This window comes from Amblyomma americanum, chromosome 8 (genome assembly GCF_052857255.1).
Source record: "Amblyomma americanum isolate KBUSLIRL-KWMA chromosome 8, ASM5285725v1, whole genome shotgun sequence".
NCBI classification, from domain to species: domain Eukaryota; kingdom Metazoa; phylum Arthropoda; class Arachnida; order Ixodida; family Ixodidae; genus Amblyomma; species Amblyomma americanum.
The window spans coordinates 51171616-51184957 of NC_135504.1; positions in this window are offsets into that span (position 1 = coordinate 51171616).

Sequence of the window (13342 nt, forward strand, 5' to 3'; positions counted from 1 at the left end):
CTAGGACTCTTCCTTCAGTCGAACCGGAAGAACAAGGCAACACTAGAAAAACTCCAGACAACCGTCAATATGACGGTAAGACTAATTAGACGAATTGCAAGCAAAAGGAAGGGAGTGAAGGAGACAGAACTTTGCAAAATAGTACAAGCATTTGTAATAAGCAGGCTTGTCTACACACTCCCATACTTAAAATTAGACAGTAGTGAAAAAGCCAAAGTAGACTCTATGATTAGAACAGCATACAAGGTCGCATTAGGGCTACCGAACTGTACCTCCACCGAAAGGTTTCTGAGCTTGGGAGTACACAACACCTTAGACGAGCTTACAGAGGCACATTTAACAATGCAGAGGCCGGCTTTCCCGCACCAAAGCAGGAAGAACCATAATTTATCGTTTAGGACTAGGCATACAGTTGCCACCCCAAGATACCAAAACACAGATACCTAAACGCATCGCTAAGGTAATGAGTTAAGCCACTAGCTAAGAATATGCATCCTGCTCACCACAAGGGGAGAAGAACGGCTAGGTCAAAAGCTCTACACAACATATACAACCAAGATGAACATGCAGTATATGTAGTTGCCGCAGAATATCCCCAGAAACAAGCGTTCGCACTCACGGCGGTGGATACGCAAGGTAGACTGATAGTCTCCTGCACTACCATAACGAAATCCTCGGAAACGGCAGAAGAGGCGACAATCGCCCTTGCTATCATTAACACAGAAGCTACTACCATACTCAGCGACTCAAAATATGCCATACGCAATTATGCGAGGGGCAGAATTTCTCAGGCAGCAATGAGCATATTGGGTCAAACCAAAAACTTAGACAGAATTATTGAATTGATATGGGTCCCGGCTCACTCGGGGAACCCTGGTAACGAAGCGGCACACATAACAGCTCGAGGATTGGTCAGCCGAGCAGGGGACGCTGTCGTTACTGAGAGTTTTTTGAAGGACGGCCTATCATCTTTTCACGATATTACTAATCATTTTAAACTTGAAAGGGGGATATTCCCTCCTCCAGACAAAGCCTTTAATAAGGAGCAGGAGACCACTTGGAGGCGACTCCAGACGCGATCCTTCATGACGCCTTACCTGTTGTCAAAATTCTACCCCGGTGAATACGACACTGCATGTACATTATGTGGTGATTTAGCCACTTATGATCACCTATTGTGGAATTGTAAAGAGGAGCCGCCCCCGATATCTCTAATACAGGTTCCTACTCTCGAGCAGTGGGAGGCCGTGTTGGTCAGCTCAGACTTGGGAGTTCAAACCCGGGTCATTGAATGGGCTACCCAGGTCGCTGTCAGCCGTGGACTGATAGCCGCCTAGCACGGATCTTCTGCATTCTGCCTTTTCTGACGAATTAAATGTTTTTCAATCCACTGAGCCACCGCGGCGGGTGCGCCTCTTTCTTACTTTCTTCTCTACCTCCTTCATCCTTTCCCTTACGCCGCGGTTCAGGTGTCCGCCGAGATGTGAGATAATGCGCCATCTCCTTTCCCCAAAAGCCAATTTTCAATTTCAATTTATCTGGGAAAACGATTAACAAATTTTGAGATTCGAAGGAGATTAGAATGAAAACTGAGGTAATGAGAAATGAGGGTTAAAATAAATTCTTCGCTTTGTTGTCCCCGCCGCGGTAGAACGTAGAATGTGTAACGCCTGGCAAGAGATACGGCCAGCATCGTAATTGCGAATAGCCTGTTGAGAGTCACTGATGACGACTTTGGTATTAGGGTCGGCTAGCGCGAGCGCAATGGCAACCTCCTCAGCTGCGGTGACTGTTTCTGCATTGCGAATGCTGCAGGCTGTGTACCAGCTGCGGTGAGGGGCGAGAGCTACCGCCACCATCGCTGGCCTCGATGGACAGCACCCTCTTCCACATCTCGCTTACTTCTTTGGGCTCCAGCCCACGAGTCGCTCAGCGGAAACGCCCAGGCACACACTCTCGCTCGAGATCTCAGCTGCCGAGCCGAGAGTATGATCAGCCACCCTGCTTCCGCTGACACTAATATCCCACGCGCTTCACTATCTCTACTCACCACTTACACGGACATACTCCAGCACTACAGACTCCAAAGGTGCACATATCCTCCCGCACACCGCGATCTAACAAGACGCGAGGCCGTCCAATGGCGCAAACTACAAACTGGCAGCTTCCCACACCCCCTCTTATACAGCAGGATCTTTCCGGAACAGATAGCCCCCATGTGTAAACACTGCTCAACTCCGGCCACACTCATACACATGGTGTGGACTTGTACACATTACAACAGAGACAACGCAAACACCCCAGAGACGTGGGAGTCTCTCCTGTGTACTTCCAAGCCAGCAGACCAACGCTGGCTTATCCAGCGCGCGGTGGAGGCCGCGGCATCCCAAGGGATCCCCGCCGACCTCCTCTAAGTCAGCGCAACCGGTCCTTTGACTGGTCCCCTGTTTTTGGGCGCAATAAAAGAGTTTACCTACCCCGCCGCGGTGGCTCAGTGGTTAGGGCGCTCGACTTTTGATCCGGAGTTCCCGGGTTCGAGCCCGACCACGGCGGCAGCGTTTTTATGGAGGAAAAACGCTAAGGCGCCCTTGTGCTGTGCGATGTCAGTGCACGTTAAAGATCCCCACGTGGTCGAAATTATTCCGGAGCCCTCCACTACGGCACCTATTCTTCCTTTCTTCTTTCACTCCCTCCTTTATCCCTTCCGTTCCGGCGCGGGTCAGGTGTCCAAGGATATATGAGACAGATACTGCGCCATTTCGTTTCCCCAAAAAAACCAATTATTATTATCAATTTGTTGTGTTGGTTGTTTTAGTTCTTGTTTCAGTTTAGTGGATTGTCTTGTCTTTGTAGGTGTGTACTTTGTAATTGGCTTATATAAGAGTCACGTGACTAAAGGGTATAAATATCGGTGGCCTCGTCTCGCAACGCGTCCTTCGTATACCACTTGTAAAATGAGCCCCGTCTCTGTGTGTTCAGAGACTTCTGCCTCCACCGCATTGACTAGTTAGGCCTGCGTCCCCAGTTTTATAATTAGGTCGTACGGTACAAGCCGCTGCCAAATAATCGCAATTAATATTCCTTGGGTCCGTATGCTTCGGGTGCTACTTCAAGCTTCGTCGGCACAACTTCCACCGCAAGAGTGAGTCCTTCATGTCATTTTCCTTTGTTCGACTGGACTGAGCGTCGCCTTCCAGCAGGGATAAAATGATCCATTACAGAGATGATCCGTTTCACGTAATTTGCTTATCTGCATTCTTTTTGTCGGAGTCTTATTCTTTTTCAACTTTTCGAGGTTCGCTTGGCAGGCATCGTTCGTAATCGGTGGTAAACCGCGGTGCGAAGGCATTGCTTCGAAATCTATGAACATCGATAAGTAGAGCCGATGTGCACCATGAATTCCATCAAGGACTAAGAGTATATACAAATGCTAACGTCTAGCTACAAGTATTTTTAATGGAAACCCCGAAATTAATGTCGAGTGGTTCGTTTCAATTGCCAGCGTCCGTCGACACGTTCACTTCGCGGCGCACAACATGGCGTCTCATGAGAACGGGCATACGAGATCTCAGTTCTTCAATCCATACACATCGACAGAAATTACAGCCAAGCGACCTTAATTCAAGGCATAATGGAGGGAAAATTAGTAGGAAAGGGCCAAGCACAGAATAGTTTTGTGGGGAACCAAAAATAATTTTGTAATATTAAGCGGCAAGTGATCGACGACGGCGCCGATCCACTCCCCGACGGGTAGGCAGCGCATGGTGTCAACAGTCAGACGCGAGGCCTAACGGAACCTACGCAGTTCTACGCTGCGTAATAGACTCGGAAGCACAGCATTCATAAAAACAGTGACTTTCAGTTTTCTTTTTTCTTCGAGGAATATCCGGAGTTTTTCTAGAAATGCCTCAGTACGCGGTAAAACGGGAATTCCACACAGCCGCCACCGGCGTTCTTACTGAGGCCGCGCTAGCCTTAGGTCCCGGTTTCTCATTAGTTGGTACCAAAGGACGGTACATGGAGGGTCACGACTGCCAGCAGAGCACAAAGGTGCACTCATTTATCCCCTCGATGATCTTGGCGGTGTTATTTATTATGCAGGAAAAGCTATTCAGCCACCTTTAGTTTATTGAGCCTTCAGTTTAGTGGATTGGCTTCTCTTTGTAGGTGCGCACTTTTCAAATTGGCTTATAATTTTTTTTCTGTTTTACTTACTTGGTATTTAATTTCTGATTTTTTTCTGTGATGTTTCTGCGTTTATTTTTATATTTTTTACGGGCACTGAGCCAGAATCGCTTCCGATGTTGCTAGCATAGGCTTGTGGCCTATGCTGGCGTAAGGGTTCTTTCGTCTACCGCTCAACCAGTGAGCTTTGTCTCACTCCCTCCCTTCGAGGGCTTTGGCCCCCACCACACCTTTTTTTTGCTTCCATAAAACTTATTCGAGAAAAGACAAGGGAGTCAGCCTGAGCATGACGCGAGCAAGCGAAAGGGAAGATGTGGAACACTGGGCCACATGCTATCGCGACGTATGGCGTTCATCCCCACCACTTGGCGCACTCCAGCGTCAATTGGGGAACATAATCCGTGGTAGACGCTCCCCAAACCGATCTTCAAAAATTTCTGAGGGCGCTTCTCTGCTTACGGGCGTCTGGCAAAGCATGGAACTTTCTAGAACGCGGGTTTCCTTCCGCGACGCCTTTACCCACTGTTTTTTTTCTGTTTTACTTACTTTTGTTGTGTTTTTATTCTGTCCTGTGTTTTGTTTTTGCGTTTATTTTTATATTTTTCACCCTGCTTTGGTAAACGTCTGGTTGACTATCTCGCTCTATTCGTTACTTCCCTTTATTCCAAGCCATGACCATTAGACGTCAGAAGTTTATTACCCCCTTACTCCCGTCTTCGTTCCATCCAGTTTTTAATTTTTATTTCTTTTGTGTTCAATATTTTTTTCTTGATTTTGTTGTTTCGGCTGCGTTTTTATGGAGGAAAAACGCTAAGGCGCCCGTGTGCTGTGCGATGTCAGTGCACGTTAAAGATCCCCAGGTGGTCGAAATTATTCCGGAGCCCTCCACTACGGCACCTATTCTTCCTTTCTTATCAGTTCATTTGATCTCGTTAAGTTCACTGCATTTTTGTTTATTTGTTTTTTTCCTTTATTCCCAGCCGTGGCCTTTATAGATGTAAGAAATTTATTAACCCTCCTTACTCTCGTCTTCCTTTCCATTCCGTTTTTGATTTTTATTGTTTTGCGTTCGCTATATTTTGTTCTTGTTCTCCTTTTTTATAATTTTATTTTTGTGTTTTTTACTTTTCAGTTTATTTGACTTCTTTCCTTTCATTCCTTTTTGTTCGTTTGAAGTCTGCTTGCGCGCAGGAATGCCAACGCATGAAGCTTTCTAGTACTCGGGTTTTTTTCCACGACACCTGCAGGAATTTTTCCCGTATTTATTTTTATTTTTTAAATTCGTTTTTCGTTCATTACATTTCATTTTCTTACTTTCATTCTTTTTGTTTTGCTATTTTAGTCTTGATAACCTAATCTGATTTACAGGTGAGGCGGACACTACCTGCTAACGGACACTTCCGGCACACTTCCTGCTAACGGGCACTTCAGGTGGGCCATGAGCCATTAAGGGCTTTCGCCTTAAAATGCGGAGCAAGTGTCTTCTGTGAGACATCGGTGGTGCTGGTGAGGGCTTCGGCCAGTTGGAGACTACTGGTCCTTGAAGGTCTGGAGGATAGAGCGTCGGCACTCGGGACCACAAGACCAGCACAGGGCCTCGGAATTATTGAGGACAACTGAACAGAACCTCGGTGCACTGGATCACACTGGGCAGCCGCAGCTTCTGGTCGGTGCCTCGTACCTCAGGATACCTTTTTGCTGATGGAACTCGGAGCCATACAAAAACCGGCCACTAGCGACCTCCGTCTGCTGCAGCCACCATCGCGAGTGGACATGCATGTCATCGCATCAGGTGAGCATTGGCGATCACTACCGCAAAGGCTACCGCGATTACGCGCACAAATGGGTTTAGGCTTGTTCATAGGATGTGCTCAACACGGCCCTCTTAGCCAGTCATTACTACCTGCCGTCGGTGTCAACTAGGTCGGTGCATATTATTAACTAGGACGTTCATACAATATGAGGCCATGAAGTCCGACACAGGATATGTGAACGGCGGGTACATATGCAAGCATTGTTCTGTACGGAGTGCGCACGCAGGAATTTTTGCTGGGTTTAAACTGGGCTCCTGATTATTATGCATCACGTTTTTGTCCCTTCGTGAATTAACTCGAGCAGGAACGCGCACTTGCTGTTGTCTCCATGAAGCGGTAGTTGCGGTTACATTCGCGTAGCTACCAATGCTACTTTTATTCGTGGTCGTGTACAGCACTGTAGCATTTTCATGAATTCGCTGCTGCAGCTTTGAGCTCGCTACTTTATCGATGGAGCTGCTCTTATCGATAGAAGCGCGTTCCTACCATTTGTGCTTTTTTTTTCGTGAAACCGACAATCATCACGTCCAGCAATGTCCACCGCAGTGGGTGGACGAATTCTACCTAGATAAAATGCCACCGTACTGGCGGGAGTGACATGTGCTACGTCATCAAATTTAGTATAAAAGATTAGCTACGGTTCCACTGCTGTTAAACCTGGTTGCAGAGCGTAAGCTGTGGTGTACCGGTCAACTAGACGCTGCTTGGGGCGTCTATAAGGTTGAATGCGTTCCGCACACCGGACAACCAGTGCACCCACCCTGCCGCCCTGGCAGGTGGCAGTTGAACGCTGCGGCCATTGCTGCAGTGCCGCGTCTGCCACAACGTTTCTATAATAATAATAATAATTGGTTTTGGAGGAATGGAAATGGCTTAGTATCTGTCTCATATATCGTTGGACACCTGAACCACGCTGTAAGGGAAGGGATAAACGAGGGAGCGAAAGAGGAAAGGAAGAAAGAGGTGCCGTAGTGGAGGGCTCCAGAATAATTTCGACCACCTGGGGAATTTTAAGGTGCACTGACATCGCACAGCACACGGGCGCCTTAGCGTTTTGCCTCCTAAAAACGCAGCCACCGTGGTCGGGTTCGAGCCCGGGAACTCCGGATCAGTAGCCGAGCGCCCTAACAACTAAGCCACGGCGGTTACAACGTTTCCCGTGAAAATGCATGCAGCCCATATCTCTCACCACCGACACGTACCTCAAAGCGCGATTGAGGCGCCCACGTTCCTAGGGAGCCAGTTATGCGCAATCATCGGTGTCTGGAACGCTGTCAACGCCAACGGCAGTCAACACAATGAACTCCGAAGGTCTATAGCTTCAATGCCGCGTTTCTGCTACAACGTTGTGAATGTCAACGCATGCAGCACACATCTGTCACTACCGCCGGGAAGGTTGAAGCGCGACTGAGGTGTCCACTATTACAGGGGTCCGGTTATGCGCCTTGCCTTTGCTTTGGAGGGAAACAAGATATTCCAAGAAAATTGAAGATTGGTTTTGAAAATTGGTTTTGAGGAAGGAAATGGCGCAGTAACTGTCTTTCCGGAAGTCACTCTCCGGCATACGCGACGACTGCTTTACCTAGCGTAGGGAAGCTTTTCTGTTCAAAAGCAACCTCATCTGTGCCAGAAAGTCACTGGATAAGTTTTTACAATACGTCGTTCCTTTTCCCCGCCATGTCGAGTTCGGAAGAAATACAGAAGAAATATGGATTCTATTCGCAAGGTGTTGCTCCAACGAGTTTACTGTCCCGTTTATTGCGAGCGTCCGTTCACTGTATAATACAAAATAATTCTGGGCAAAAGCATTTTTAAGCGGGAAAACAGTTTATGAACGCATTTTTCATATGTAAGATTTCGCTATAACAACATATCCGCAGGTCACCCGACGTCAGTGTTGCATTCTTTTCCAATTGTCGTTTTTGCTATCGTCAAATCTTCCCTATTTGTTTAACATGGCCGTCAATACTGTTCGTTGCGATCTACGGAAACGCTTTAGTTTTTGCTACATATCAAAATAACATACTATTACCTTCAATATTTCTGTATCAGTATCTTGGAATTTTCCAATTTTCAGTTTCTGTTCGAATATGTGCTAACAATTTGCTAACTAGCAGGCTGGTTAACTAATTTTATGTAGACATTTTAACTATTACTCGTAGGCTCCTTAGTTATTTAGAGATGTGTAGCCTCCCGTATTTAGTATCTATATCAGCTTTTAGAATTTCGAAAATGCGGTTAAACCCTGCGCTGTGGCCCAACATTTTGGCTACGTCGTGCCAAAATGCATGCGCTTTCGAGAAGCTTGAAGGCAAACCCGCCTCTCCAGTGCACGTACTCGTCGAAATAGCCGAAATTTATTAGGCCCCAACACCGAAGGTGACCGTGTTTTCGAAATTAAACTGATATCGATATTAATTACGATGGGCTACATTCCTTTCGATGATTAATGAGCCGAGCAGTAATAATTAAAAAGTTCACCATTCATTATTAGTTAACAAGCCTGCTAGTAAGCACTGCTTATAAACTCGCGGAGACATGCCGTAGAAAAGCTCGCGCTTTATAAAGAAGCGCCGTAGTGAGGGGGGCGGGGGGATAAATTTGACCACCTGTCTTTTTTAACTGGTGCGTTCAACACAGTGCCCGGGCGTCTTTAGCTTTTAAATCTGACCTCTGCGTTCACGATTGAACCCACGTCCCTGAGCGCAGCAACCAAATATGTGCAACCACTGAACCACCGTGACGTCACATCTGTTTTCTCATAAGCCAATGTGGAATGACATTGTCACTACTCGATGCCATCTCAAAATTGCTTTTGATGAGAGGAAAGCTGCAGTAATTGCCTCACTCATTGGTGGACATCAAGACCCCACCATGAGCTAAGGGTCCACAGATGCCGTAGCTGTGGTCTCCGGAATAATTTCCGCTACGTGGCGATGGCACATAACACGGGCCCCTTGTCTGATGACAGTGGACGCTGAAATTACGGCGGTGGAAGGGGGGGGGGGCAGTTGAGACTACTTATGTGCTGTGAATGTGAAAGCATTTGTCTCTCATCGTGTGCTGCTAGTTAACTGTATCTCTTTACTATCCAGTACTAATGTCCCAAATGCTTCTAGGGTAAAAGCGTTTACGCCAAAGGTCTTTCGGGTGAAAGCTCTCAGGTTCAAGACTTTACGTTAAATGTCTTTGTTATCTCAAGCTGTTATATGTTGTGTCCGTCGCAGAAATACTCTCCTGCACAACACTCGTCGGCAGTTAGCTGTACTATATTTTCGATTGCTTCGACACGGGCAGATCAGTATGCTTACAAACGCGCTAATTCATTCCTGCTCGCCTGCAGGTGCCAAAGAAGATGCCGTTTCTTGGTTGTAGTGGAAACAGGCTACAAATACAAGTGTTGAATGTCTGCGAAGATCACGGCGGCCTCGACACATTCTCGCACAAAGAGGCTGCATTCTGCTCAGAACGAAGAACCTGTCCAAGCGTGCTATCTGTGGCAGCCCGCGCAGCAACTCGGCAATTTCACGTTGGTGAGTATCTGGCTCTTCGGACAAATGTGGCTCCTGTGGGTCTCTGATTTTATCGCCGTTTAAAGAAGAGGCGCGACTTTTCGTTGATGGGAAGAAAAGATCTGGTCGTGCCACAGCGCCCGAAGAGGAGGAGAGATTTCGTCCACTCTTGGCGTTGGCTCGAACCTGTAGCTGATGTCCAGCATTTTGTGTCTGTGCAAGTCAGCTTCTCTTCACATTGCACAGGACATTGGTGCGCATCTTGTTGACAGTAAAGCACGATGTATATGAAAGTTTCGATACTGGAAATAGCGCCTAATGACATAACAGACAGTTTAACTACTGCTGAACCTGGTCAGAGAGCGTAAGCTCTGCTGTATCGGGCAAGTAGACGCCGCTTGGCGTCTGTAACATTGAGTGCGTTCCGCACACTGCACAGGCAGCGCTCTCACCCTGCCACCCTGGCAGGTGGCAGTTAATGGTTTATCGAGAGAAGTTGGTCACCCAATGAACGCTCTACGTGCGCTCCTCGCCGCACTGCTGCGTGGTGCCTGTGTAAGTCAAGCGCACGGCTCCGGTTTTGCCCCAGACTGACGTCACAATGGCAGTTTCCATCACTCGACATCACGTGATTGTCACTTTTCTATTCTACCACCCTCTACCGGTGAGTCGAAAGGTCAAAGGTCATGACCAGGTGGTTCGACACCATGATAGTCCACAAGGTTAGGCTGAAGGGCTTATCTGTGGTGTGACTTATAGCCATGCATGACCTCTAAATCGGTGAAGGTCAAATTTAGTGCCCCGCGAGACCATAGCCTGGTGAACCTTTCGCTTTCAAAAGCCGCTGCGGTGACTCAGTTGTTATGGCGCTCGGCTTTTGACCCGATAGACGCGGGGTTCAATTCCGGCTGTTGCTTTCGAATTTAGATGGAGGCTAAATTCTAGAGCCCTTGTACTGTGCGAAGAAAGAACATCAGGTGGTAGATATTTCCGGAGCCCTGCACTATACGGCGTCCCTCATAGCCTGAGTCGCTCTGGGATGTTGACCCCCCTCCCCCCAAAAAAGTTATTCAAACACATTTTTCATTCATTCAATTTAATTAATTTATTGGAATTCATCAAGCACACTTTTCCCATTTTATGATCTGCTCACGCAATACGTAACACAATTAAACTTTTGCACATTTATCTCCGCAGAACGACATAATCGTGCGGACAAAATTTGCGGACACTTTTTTGCTGGCGTGACATAACCATGTAATGATTTCGCATTAATAACCTAAAATTTCGCTGGACCCCAGTTAGGTCGGAATTGCTGACAACGAGCGAACGGAAGTGTGCACTGCACAAGCACGCAACGAGGAACCAGAGAACATAAATGTGGCTCACAAAGATTGCTTGAAGTTCATGATTGTTCTTGAAGTTCATGGTGGTGGAACTTCAATGATTGTCAGATAAATAACAAATTACTTCTAGTTAAGCCCATAATATAGCGTATTATTGTTTCATGCAGCAAGCTCGAGTCTTTTAGGAAGCTTCTCGCAACCTAATAATCAACGTCCCCAATCGCATCAGAGAAAACTACTTGGATGAAATCGCACTCGTTGGCGGCACTTCCTGTGTTTTACAAGTTTATAAGAACCACACCTTCGGTATTATTTATATTTTATTCAACCTTTAATCATTTCACACAGTGCATAAACAGCCTTGCGTTTGTCTCGTGATTGTTTGTTTCTTAAGCCCCATTATGCGCTACCTATCACTTGACCAGTCAGTGGCCTGAAGCAGGTGAGAGGCCTAATTTCTTCGCTCAGTCCACTACCCACTCTGTTGTGTAATGCTGGTTTGCATGACACAGAGCACATCTAGTGCGAATATCAAGCAGCACGCTAAACGCGCACGTATTCGGGATATTTCGCGAGAGATAGTTTGAGTTGACTCTCGCGGTTGAGAACAAGGGAGTTAATTATAAGGAGGTGCTGTTTAATGCTGTTTCAACATGCTCTGGTTTAAGGAGCTACGATTTCGTGTCCTTTATTCCCCTTTAGGCACATATTTCTTGAATTGGAGGGGATATCGTTCAGCACACTAACCTTTATTTGCATGAAAGACGCGGTGGAAGGCTTTATTTTATATGACCTATTTATCTGCTTTGCCGCACGCAAAACGATCCGGTATGGTTCAGATTGAATGCTGACTTTGCTCCTCTATTATGTTCCGGCCATTCGCCATTGTGGTAAGTCGTTTAATATACTGCACCTCACAATAGCGTAGTCAGTGTAGTTACACGGTCGTCCACTCTTAAAGGGAGGAGGAGGAGGAGGAGGAAAAGCTTTATTTTTATTTCATATTAAAATATGTTATTAGCGGTCGCGAGCTGTCTTCTTCATCTTCCGGTGAGTTATTGCAGCCCGTCTTAACAGGGTTGGGGCGCCTGGTCCAGGGCTTCACTGAGGTATGCCGCCAGGTAGGCTCTCCGCACCAATCCGCGCTGGACGGCCGGGTCCTCGCTGGAGAGCATCCCCTCCCACTGTTCCGCACTCGGGTTTTTGTTTATTGCAGCTAGATCCTTGTTTTTCTGACACACCCACGTTATGTGCATTAATGTGGGTTTTTCTCCACACCACGGACATTTGCTGCTGTATTGCGTGGGGTAGATTTTACTTAAGGTATTTAGATTGGGGAAAGTCCCCGTTTGTAGCAGCCTCCAGCCTACTGCATCTTGTTGGTGTAGGCTGTTATGGGGTGGCGCATATTTGAGTCGCGTTCCCCTGTGATAGTTTAGAATGTCTGAGTAGCTCAGGGGTACCGGGTCTGCTGCTGGGTTGTCGAGGTCAGTTTGAATGGAGGCTCGGTTTGTGTGCTCTCGAGCAATCCTATCGGCCTCTACGTTCCCGGCGATCCCGGTGTGTCCTGGTACCCACATGATTACGTGTTGCAGTTGTTGTTCCTCGGTTTTTTGGCATTTTGGCCGATTTAAGGATATGTAGAGCTTTCCATCCTATTTTTCCATTCATGTAATTTCGGCATGCTGCTTGCGAGTCGTTAATATTGTTAGAGACCTTCGGATACGTTAGCCCTCCGCCGCCGCCAGAGCGATGGCAGCCTCTTCGGCTTACTCGGACGCACAGTCCTTGAATGATGCGCTGGCTATTTCCCTGTGTGCAGAGTTTATTGCCGTTGCTACCATACTGTTTCTGATTTCTCGAGAATCTCTCGGGTACGCAGCCGCGTCTGTGTACGGTGTGTTTTCTTTTTCGGCTAGGATTTGTTGAACGTATTTTGCCCTAGCTTCCCTGCGTCCTTTATGCAGGTTTGGATCCATGTTTTTCGGTATCGGGGCTGTGTGTGTTGCGATATTCGTCAGGTATCCGCTCTGTTCTTCTTGTTTCTTGCAGCGCACCTTCGTAGCCACACCTATTTAGCAGCGCTATCCCAGCTTTGGTTTGTTTTAGCCTTTATAGCTGCGCCGCAAGTTGGGCTTCTCTCAGCTCTTCAAAGGTGTTATGCAAACCCAGGGCTAGGAGTTTCTCCGTTGAGGTTGCTTGCGGTAGGTGGAGCGCTAACCTATATGGTCTCCTTATTATTGTGTCTGCCTGAAGTATTTCTCTTTTAGTGCAGTTGTAGTATGCGAGGCTGTATGTTATTCTGCTTACTACGAGGCTTCTGACGAGTGTTAAAGTGTCATTTTCCGGCAGGCTGTGCCTCCTTCTGGAGACCCTGGTTATCATGCGCGCCACTTGCGTCGCCGAGGCTTTGATTAATTTTAGCGTTTGTGTGCATCTTTGGTTCGATTGGATCCACATTCCCAGTATTCTAATGATCGTTTTG